Source organism: Microcebus murinus, chromosome X (assembly GCF_040939455.1).
Source record: "Microcebus murinus isolate Inina chromosome X, M.murinus_Inina_mat1.0, whole genome shotgun sequence".
Lineage (NCBI taxonomy): Eukaryota > Metazoa > Chordata > Mammalia > Primates > Cheirogaleidae > Microcebus > Microcebus murinus.
The window spans coordinates 15,382,437-15,392,347 of NC_134136.1; the positions used below are offsets into that span (position 1 = coordinate 15,382,437).

The 9,911-nt window shown below is 35.9% G+C and overlaps 1 pseudogene; it reads left to right on the plus strand.

Annotated features, from left to right (window-relative positions):
• The first annotated feature begins 3,688 nt into the window (after window positions 1-3,688).
• Window positions 3,689-6,285, plus strand: LOC105885276 (glucose 1,6-bisphosphate synthase pseudogene; annotated as a pseudogene).
• Window positions 6,286-9,911: the final 3,626 nt, after the last annotated feature.

The following is a 9,911-nucleotide window of genomic DNA, read 5'->3' on the forward strand; positions in this document are numbered from 1 at the left end:
TTGGCTCTAAAGAAATCTGGTAAAATATCCCTTTTAAGGAATTTACACCCAGTGAATACCTTTCTGAACAAAAAGAGTCACAGAATGCAATCATAACATTCAGGTTGGCTCACTCCCTGTCCAAATGTTTTCTCAACATCTCCTGCCACCACTTTTTTTCCCCTTAAGTATAGCTGAGCTTTGATGATTCAAATCAAATGTCATGTAAAAACAGGTTCTCCAACATTGTATGCTTACATGTGTTCTTGGGTTTTTCAGCCACTCCCTCTCAATTCCTCCTGATTTTATGTTGAATTATATTTTGTTGATTGGATTTTAGAAGGTGCTTTGTACCATACCTTATGGGAGAAGTATTCCTGATTTGATATTTGATTACTTAACAGTTTTTTGAGATAGGACTGTGAACTTCTAAAATGACTGAAATCTCTATGTTATTATGTACATGATGGTAGCAAAAATATTAATGGAAATATTCTTTCTTAAGGAGCTTGTTTCTCACACCTGATTGTGTGGTAGTAAATATAATTTAACATGAACCCACGTTGTTCTGGAGCTGTGCCTACAGAAACTGCTCTGGTAATGTGTTTGCATGACACATAATTAAGTACATGTTGTAACTTGTTCCTAACTATTATACCCGTCAGTTTAAACAATGTCCGGGCATAAAATTAAGACCTATGCTATTCATTATGTCTGTCAAATCCTTCTGATTTTAAGAGTAGTGGTAACCATCAAATCATAAAACAATAAAAGTCAACATGAAGCATAAAAATCAAAAGTGCCTAGGAAATACTAGATAAAACAAACAAGTGAGACTTTTAAATTTTACCAGTATTTTGCTACCTGGGAAGTCAGATTCACTTCTAGTCAAGCCTTAGCAAATTGGGCTTTCTTATAAAAGTGTTAATGTCTTGCCCTGAGTTATGAGCTGCTGCACTTGTTCAGACTACTACAACTTATTGCAGGATACCCACAGAGAACTAATAACATAAAGTAACAACTATCTTTTGAAGATCCAGCAATGGAGGCAAGAACAGCTGGAATAGAGGAATCATATGGAGGGAAAGAATAATAGAAAGTAGAGGTGGAGTGTGAGGGAAAATCATGTAGGGCATGTGACTGTTTGAAAGACTTCAATTTTTACTTTGAACGATATGGGCAGTCACTAGAGAGTTGCGAGAAGGTGAATAACATGATCAGATTTATGTTTTATTTTTTTTTATTTCAGCATATTATGGGGGTACAAACATTAAGGTTACGTACATTGCCCTTGCCTCCCCTCCCCCTCGAGTCAGAGCTTCAAGTGTGACCATCCCCCAGATGGTGCACATCACACTCACTATGTATGTAAATACCCATCCCCTCCTTCCCCCTCCCACCTGCCCAACACCTGATAAAAGTTTTTTTTTTTAACATTTTGGTTACATTTTATATCTTTGTCTCTCCCTAGGAAGGGTTAGAGTTTTGCCCTTCCCCTCCACAATGCTCACAACATCCCTCAGATGTGGGACTACCCTCCCAACCCCCAAATCCCTGGTGAACACCACCACCCTTTGAGCACCATAGTGTTAATCAGTCAGTACCAATTTGATGGCGAGTACATGTGGAGCCCATTATTCTGATCTTGTGTCACCTCACTTTGGATAATGGGCTTAAGCTTACCCAAGTGCCTGTCAGTTCATGAGTGGATTACTGAAATTTGGTATATGTTTACAATAGAATATTACTCAATTCTAAAAAATGACATCGAGCTAGCAGATCTGTTTTAAAGAGATTACTCTGGCTGCTGTGTTGACAATACATTATAGTGGGGACAAGGGCAGATGCAAGAAAACCAATTAGGAAGGTATTGTAATATTATTGGCAAGAGATTATGGAAGATTGGACCAGAAGAAGTGGTGAGAATTGGTCTTAATCTGGACACATTTCAATGGGGATAATGGAAGTAGTAGAATAATAAAGATCTTATATTGCAAGTCCCTAGAAGGCTAATACCAATATACTTAACTGGCCTTAACCCATACACAATACAGAATCGTAAGATAATAAATGTACATAAGAATTATAAAGATAATGATATATTCCTTTTTTGAAATCTCTACTCTCTCAAATCCCCCACTCACACATCTCTGATTAGTTTCTTAGATAAAAACATACTCAGGCTGGTTTTACATGATTAATCAGATAAATTGTACGAAGGGTCAATCACTACATAGACAATTGGATCACAAGTAATCAGTCCTAATTTGTCTTAATGACTGAATAAGGCCTGGTTTGAATGACAATTTAATAGAAATTTCAAGCTCAAAGGTGTCTTGTAAATCATTTAGTTTGGAGATTTCCAACCTTTTCAAGTATAGAGACCCTTGTTAAAATTGCAAAATGTTGTTAACTCTCCCAAGTTAACACTGGCATTTTTAGTAGCCATTGATTGAGGGAATAAATAATAGCAAAGAGCTATAATAGATCCAGTATTGGTTTTAAATGAATGTGTATTTTATTAATTTCAACAGCATTTACATACATTTATGTACAATATATGTTATTCATATGTACTCTACAGACTGTGACCCATGGACATATAAATTGAGCCTGTCCCCAAAGAAACTTTGGCTCATAGATTTGAACCCTTGAGGTTCAATCCCTACTTTCTACACCCCATACCCCATTTTTCAGGTGGAAAAAATTGAAAGAGGCTAAGTTAGTGTCAGTACTTGGACAGGAAAACAGAACTATGGGATAGAAGACAAAATCTTAGACTTAGCGTCAGGAGAACTGAGCTTGTACCATAGCTCAAGCTAGTCCCCTATAATCCTTGAGTCTTGGTTTCTTTATCCATAAAGGAAAGATAATAAAATAGACCTTAGAAAATTATACTGAAGGTTAAAAGAAATAAATGCGCACAAATGTTTTCCTTGTCGTTGAAATGTGCCATAGAATTGAACAATGTTACCATTATTAGAACCCGATTCCCAAATGAGCACCCCATGAATTATTTTTATCCTTTTTATGACAATACCTGGCCATGTTATTTTGATGATTCTGATGCTGAGATCAAATGAAACACACAACATCAATTTGCTCAACACAAGAAAATAATAGCCCAAACCATTACTCAAAATAGAGGACTGAATGAGTGTCATGATGAGAACATTGTCTCAGTTAATGGCCAACATTTGTATTCTCTCTTTTTTTTTCTGCCTTGCTGTATCTGTTTCTGAATTCAAGAAGACTCAGTAGTGATTCTCTCATATCAGAATGGTTCTTTGGCATTTTCGGTAGTTTCTGTTGCAAATTGGTTATTAAATTATATGGGCTTTAGAATTAAAGCTAGTGGTTCAATGGAGTCCTCAGAAATTCAGTATTGTGGGCATTTCTACTGATAGATAATTTAAGATAAGAGCAACTTCAAGAAGGTTCTTCTCCATTGATGATCACATGACATGATATTATGTGAGAATATATGAGCCAAACTACTTTATTATTAGCTTCCCTTTTTTTCTAAGTGAATTTAAAACAATTTCATAATTTAGAGCAGACAATATGAAATCTTAACACTTTGTTTTAGTCATGCTCTCAAAACAGGCACATCAAATCTTCCAGGCTATTACTCTCAACTGTGAAAACAGATTTTAAATTCAGGGATATGAAATCTGATGACTTGGTTGTTCTGTCGCTGCGCGACCGCCTCAGTCAGCTCTTTCAAAGACCCGGACCTGGTCCACTGGGGAGCTGGCGGCCATAGCCCCCCTTCCTCCCGGTTCCCTAAAGCTGCAGCAGGAGCTGGCGCAAACACCCTGCGGTTGGTCTCTGATGCCCTTCAGTGAGGAGGGGACGTCTGGACCCTGGTGAACGCGCCCCAGACCCCACCAACTCGGTGTTTTCGCCGGACCCCCAGCCTGCACACCCCAATCTGCCTGCCATGGCTGAAAACGCAGAAGGAGACCTGAACTCCAACCTGCTCCACACCGCCTACCACACCGGGGACCCTCAGCTAGACACGGCCATCGGGCAGTGGCTCCGCTGGGATAAGAATCCCAAAACAAAAGAGCAGATTGAAAATCTATTACGAAATGGGATGAACAAGGAACTGCGCGATCGTCTTTGTTGCCGAATGACTTTTGGGACTGCAGGACTTCGTTCTGCCATGGAGGCAGGGTTTTGTTATATTAATGACCTTACAGTAATACAGTCAACACAGGGGATGTACAAGTACCTTGAGAGATGTTTCTCCGACTTTAAGCAGAGAGGCTTTGTCGTTGGTTATGACACTCGGGGTCAAGTAACTAGCAGCTGCAGCAGCCAGCGGCTTGCTAAACTCACTGCTGCAGTCTTGCTCGCCAAAGATGTTCCTGTGTATCTTTTTTCAAGATATGTTCCTACACCTTTTGTACCGTATGCAGTCCAGGAGCTCCATGCAGTTGCAGGTGTGATGATTACTGCATCTCACAACCACAAGGAAGACAACGGATACAAGGTTTATTGGGAAAATGGTGCTCAGATCACATCTCATGACAAAGAAATTCTGAAATGTATAGAAGAATGTGTGGAACCCTGGAATGGTTCCTGGAATGATAATTTAGTGGATACCAGCCCACTGAAGAGAGATCCTTTGCAAGACATTTGCAGGAGATACATGGAAGATCTGAAAAAAATCTGTATTCACAAGGAGTTAAACTCAAAGACCACCTTGAAATTTGTGCACACATCTTTTCATGGGGTCGGACATGACTATGTGCAGTTGGCTTTTCAAGCGTTTGGTTTTAAGCCTCCAATTCCAGTACCAGAACAAAAAGATCCTGATCCAGACTTCTCTACTGTTAGATGCCCAAATCCTGAAGAAGGAGAATCTGTGCTGGAACTTTCTCTGAGACTCGCAGAGAAAGAAAATGCCCGAATAGTGCTAGCCACAGATCCTGATGCAGACTGACTGGCAGTGGCAGAACTTCAGGAGAATGATCGTTGGAAAGTTTTCACAGGGAATGAGTTGGCAGCTTTGTTTGGGTGGTGGATGTTTGATTGCTGGAAGAAAAATAAATCAAGAAATATTGATGTGAAGAACGTTTATATGTTAGCCACCACAGTCTCTTCTAAAATTTTGAAGGCAATTGCACTTAAAGAAGGATTTCATTTTGAAGAAACATTACCAGGTTTTAAATGGTTTGGAAGTAGGATAAAAGGCCTCCTGGAAAATGGGAAAGAAGTCCTTTTTGCATTTGAAGAGTATATTGGTTTTCTGTGAACTTCAGTTTTGGATAAAGATGGGGTGAGTGCAGCCGTTGTTGTTGCCGAGATGGCATCTTACCTGGAAACCATGAATGTAACATTGAAACAGCAACTAATTAAGGTTTATGAAAAATATGGTTATCATATTTCAAAAACTTCATATTTCTTATGGTATGATCCACCTACCATCAAAAGTATATTTGAAAGGCTTCGTAATTTTGATTCTCCGAAAGAATATCCAAAATTTTGTGGGACATTTGCTATACTGCATGTACGGGACATTACCACTGGATATGACAGCAGTCAGCCTAATAAGAAATCAGTGCTGCCTGTGAGTAAAAATAGCCAAATGATTACATTTACTTTTCAAAATGGCTGTGTTGCTACTCTTCGGACAAGTGGGACAGAACCAAAGATAAAGTATTATGCAGAGATGTGTGCATCACCTGAGCAGAGTGACATTGCCTTACTGGAAGAAGAACTGAAGAAACTGATTGAAGCTCTGATTGAAAATTTTCTTGAGCCCAGTAAGAATGGACTAATCTGGCGTGCTGTTTAGGGGTATACCAGTAGGTCACGATTTTGTACTGGCATATGGAACAAAACAACCAAGAACTCCACGCATTGAACCTTGTGTTAGTATTCTCTATCTCATCTGGCCAAGTATCCTTTTCCTTTTATTTTCTTTGTTTTTTGTCTGCTGACTAAACAAACTGTATAAATTTAAAATGAAGTGGTCTGAAGGGAAATGATTCCGTTTTTTTCATAATCTTGAACAAAAGTTCCTACATTAAAAATATTAGAGAACATGTTGTTCTTCCTTTAACAGAAACATAACAATACAAAAATAAGTTTTCTTGTCAAAGTGTGATTAAGCTTAGTTCCATATACTGTAACTGTGTATAGCATGGTTCAAAAAAGGGCAGATAAATGTTATGTAACTATAGGGTTAGTTAAGGAAATTAATCCATAAAATTGTCAAGAAAATGGTACTATTCCTAAATCATTATAGAAAAGTGTCACCGTTACATCACAGGCATTAATTTACAAATTAGAATATTTGAAATAGATATTTAGTATTTCCAGTTTAGAACAGATGTTACAATATGTGGTTCCAGCACCTCTGTTTCAGGTGCCCTTGGTGCAGTGTAAATTTACTGTATGTATTTAAAATTCCGAAGTTTACTGAACATAAAACAATAGTGGCAACACTCCTATTGGCTTTGTTCTTGTCAAATTTCTCAGTGTCTTCTCAGGGTCTGGGGTAAACTGAAAGTGTTCCTACATTGAATATAATTAAATCAGATAGTTAAGGAAATTTTCAGATAGTTGAAGAAAGTCTTCCAAACTATATAGGTGCTTCCTCTATATCAAATGAGCTTGCTGATTTTAAAATCTTATGAATATAAGCAAAGATTTTAATAAAAGTAGGCTTACTGTAACTGTAGTTAAGGATCTTCATGTTAGAATTATGTCAGTTATCATAACCTTTAAAGAAAAAAATCTGAACTGGGAAAAGAACTCTGAATTTATTTGGCCATCTAACTTTTGAATTACATTCTTGTAAGTAGATTTATTCCTTTATCTTACGAAGTAATGTTAATTTTACAAAGAAATAAGACATCCAGATTTTAAGTATTACGAAACACAAAAACTACAAGATTTTTTAAAAAGTCCAGTTTATTCTAACATCTTCTGTAGAATTTCTGATCAAATGAGTACTGTTAACATTTATCTTTTTAATGTGGAAAAAAATTTTTTTCAGGAAGTCACTCATGGTTAATTCTGTGGTCTTCTGAAAAGATTTAACAGAAAAATGCTGTTTAATGTTCTTAAAGTGTTCTTGTCCTATATTGTTCTCAGAATACACATATGTTATCGTTAGAGGTAACAGTAACAAGGTCTTGGGTATAATCAAAGTAAATCAGTTGCCTATAGGAGATAGCACTGGTATTACAGAATTTATTTCCTAAAAAAGTAATAATAATACAAAGTTTGAACCGATTAGAATGTTCATTAAATCATGGTTTGGTTTGTTGCCGCTCTCAACTGACATTTGGTTAAGCCCATATAATCCAAACACAATTTTCAAATTATTGTATTGCCACTATTGTTAATTTGTTCTTTCCTTTCTGTCTTATAGCTAGATCTTGTATGACTGTAGATAATAAGACAGGTAGCTAAATGTAGAGCACCGTTTTTCTGAATGAATTTGTTTCCAAAGGATTTGCACTGGAGAAGAAATGTGTAGAATTTTTTGTATTAAAAATGTGTAAAACATTTTTTGTTTTATTTGCCTTTAGGAACATAGATTGTAATTTAGGAAATGGCGTATATTCTACAAAGTGGTATGAACAATATTGTATATATATTTAAAAAGTGTATATTTGGTTCTAGTATCTGTGTTTCAGTTACTGACGAACAAAAATGAAGCTAAAATTACATGACAGCCCATTCATAGTTACTAAAGCTATGTCATGGTTGTCATTCTGTTATGAAGAGAATAGTTTTATTTGCATGCTTTAATATAATGTAACATTTAAGTCATCGTAGTCAAGGTGAAAAGTTACTGAAGTTTGGATCTTACCTCAAAAATGTAAAAGTCCAAAGTTAAAATTAAGAAAATTTTACAAATATTCCCAAGTGTATAGATTGAGTGAATTATTTGATTCTAGCAAGCTCTCAAGGCTGAGCATGATATTTAACACAAAGTTGATATAGTGGGTGCACATTTGCCCAACAGGAAAAATTCAGTCTTACCCCAAGCAAGCCAAGAGAGACAGAAGTGCTGGCCTGTGGAGCACTGCATTATTTATCTTTTTGAACAATATCATGGAAATGAATATATTCTCATTGAGCATGTAAATCAAAACTGGAGTCTTCTAGAGCTTTGGGGAAAAGGGAAGAATTAGTGGGGCAAGATCAAAGCATAAATTAGAAGTAAATAGTAGAAATAAACAATATAAAGGTCAGTAAGGCAGCACAGGAAATGCTTCTCATGAAGGGCAAACCTAAAAGGAGAGAATAAACTGGCTGCAAGTTGTTTACTTGTCTTTACTTATTATGATGGATAATGAACCTATTGTTTTCCTTTGTTAGTGATCACTAAAAAGAGCCCAAGTTTTAGGAGGTGAGGAAAAGTACCCCTCTTACAGATTCAGTCCCTGCTAGGAAATTGTGTTAGAATCACATGAGAACTTGGGAGGAGATAGAGCAGAAATAAAAGAGAATAAAATGTAGATTTGAAAATAAGACCTCTGAGAAATGTTCTGGAAATTAAGATCATTTAACCCTGGAGAGGAGAAAGCTTCTAAGAAAGTTTACTAAGCTTTAAGTTATTAATTGAGAGTTTTATTGAGGGACTCAAAGTAAAAAGTACTATACCATACTGTTTTCCATCTCTAACGAGGACAGAACCAGCAGGAATAAGGATCTTAAAAAATCAAAATAAAAAGACAGCATGAGAAGCTTAAGATTTTAAAACATCTTAGATAGAAATCATCATGTCTTCTATTTGAAATCAGGAAATAAAAATTTTAAATACTTTCCCTCAATATCTAGAAGCATTTAGCTCACAAAATAATTTTTGTATATGTTAAGTAGTACATGTGTAGGTGTGATGAATAAAGACCTGCTTGGATGTTATTTTTAATTAACCTGGCAAATTAAGTGAGACTTGAACACAGTTTTGTTCATCTTAAAGAATGTAAAGCATTGTAGGTTATTTGAGGTTTTTGTTTTAAATATGAAGTATCGTTATTTGGATGTAGTAACTTCAGCAGACAGAGAGGTTCTAGGAGATTGGATACTTTGGAATATCTCCATATAGGAAACAGATCTTCCATTCCTTAAGCAGGTTGCTTCTGGAATTGATGCAACAGAGATGTTAGCTGGAGTTTAATGGATAAATTGTTCTATGAACTGCTGCTATGGATATTTCTTTCACATGTTTTCCATTGATGTTTGTGATGCTTGAAAAATCCAAATTCTGCTTGGATAAATTTAATTTTATGCCTTTTTCTCTCCACCTCCCTGTTTCCCTAAATGCCCTTCCACATTTTGTTACTGTGAAGAGCTATTATTTTATTACCTCACTGATAAGAAACTTAAATGTATTCATTCAGAATGCTTTAAACTTACTCATAAACTGCATTTGTTTATGGGCTTTTGGTTAGTTTGTTATTAATGTCAGAATATTTAAGGCTTATTGTAAGAGGTAATTTTAAATCTATTTCATAATCTGTTTTGGTTCTCTGAATATTACTATATGTTAATATATTATGGGCTTTTACAATTCACTTGTTTTCTGAGATTGCTCTGGAAACTGATGAGGAAAGAGTCATACTAACCAAAATGAATGGTCAGTTGATCTATTAATAACATTTTATTTCAGGGTTCCTTGTACTTGGGACAGCCAAAGCACAAGATTTCAGGAAATCTTTTACACATTTGTTCTTAAAGCATCTTACCATAATCCATAAGAAGTCTAAACAGAAAGAAAAGAATTGCTCACTGTCTGACTGTTTACATAGCATGACTTTAGTTCTAGTTAGAAACAAAGTCAGTGTTGACTATTGGTTCCCTTAAAATATTCACCATACTGTTAAATTCATTAAGCTGTCTTTCCTCTTTGTTAATTCAGGACTATGTACTTTAAAAAGAGAACCTACAAGAATGTGTAAAGT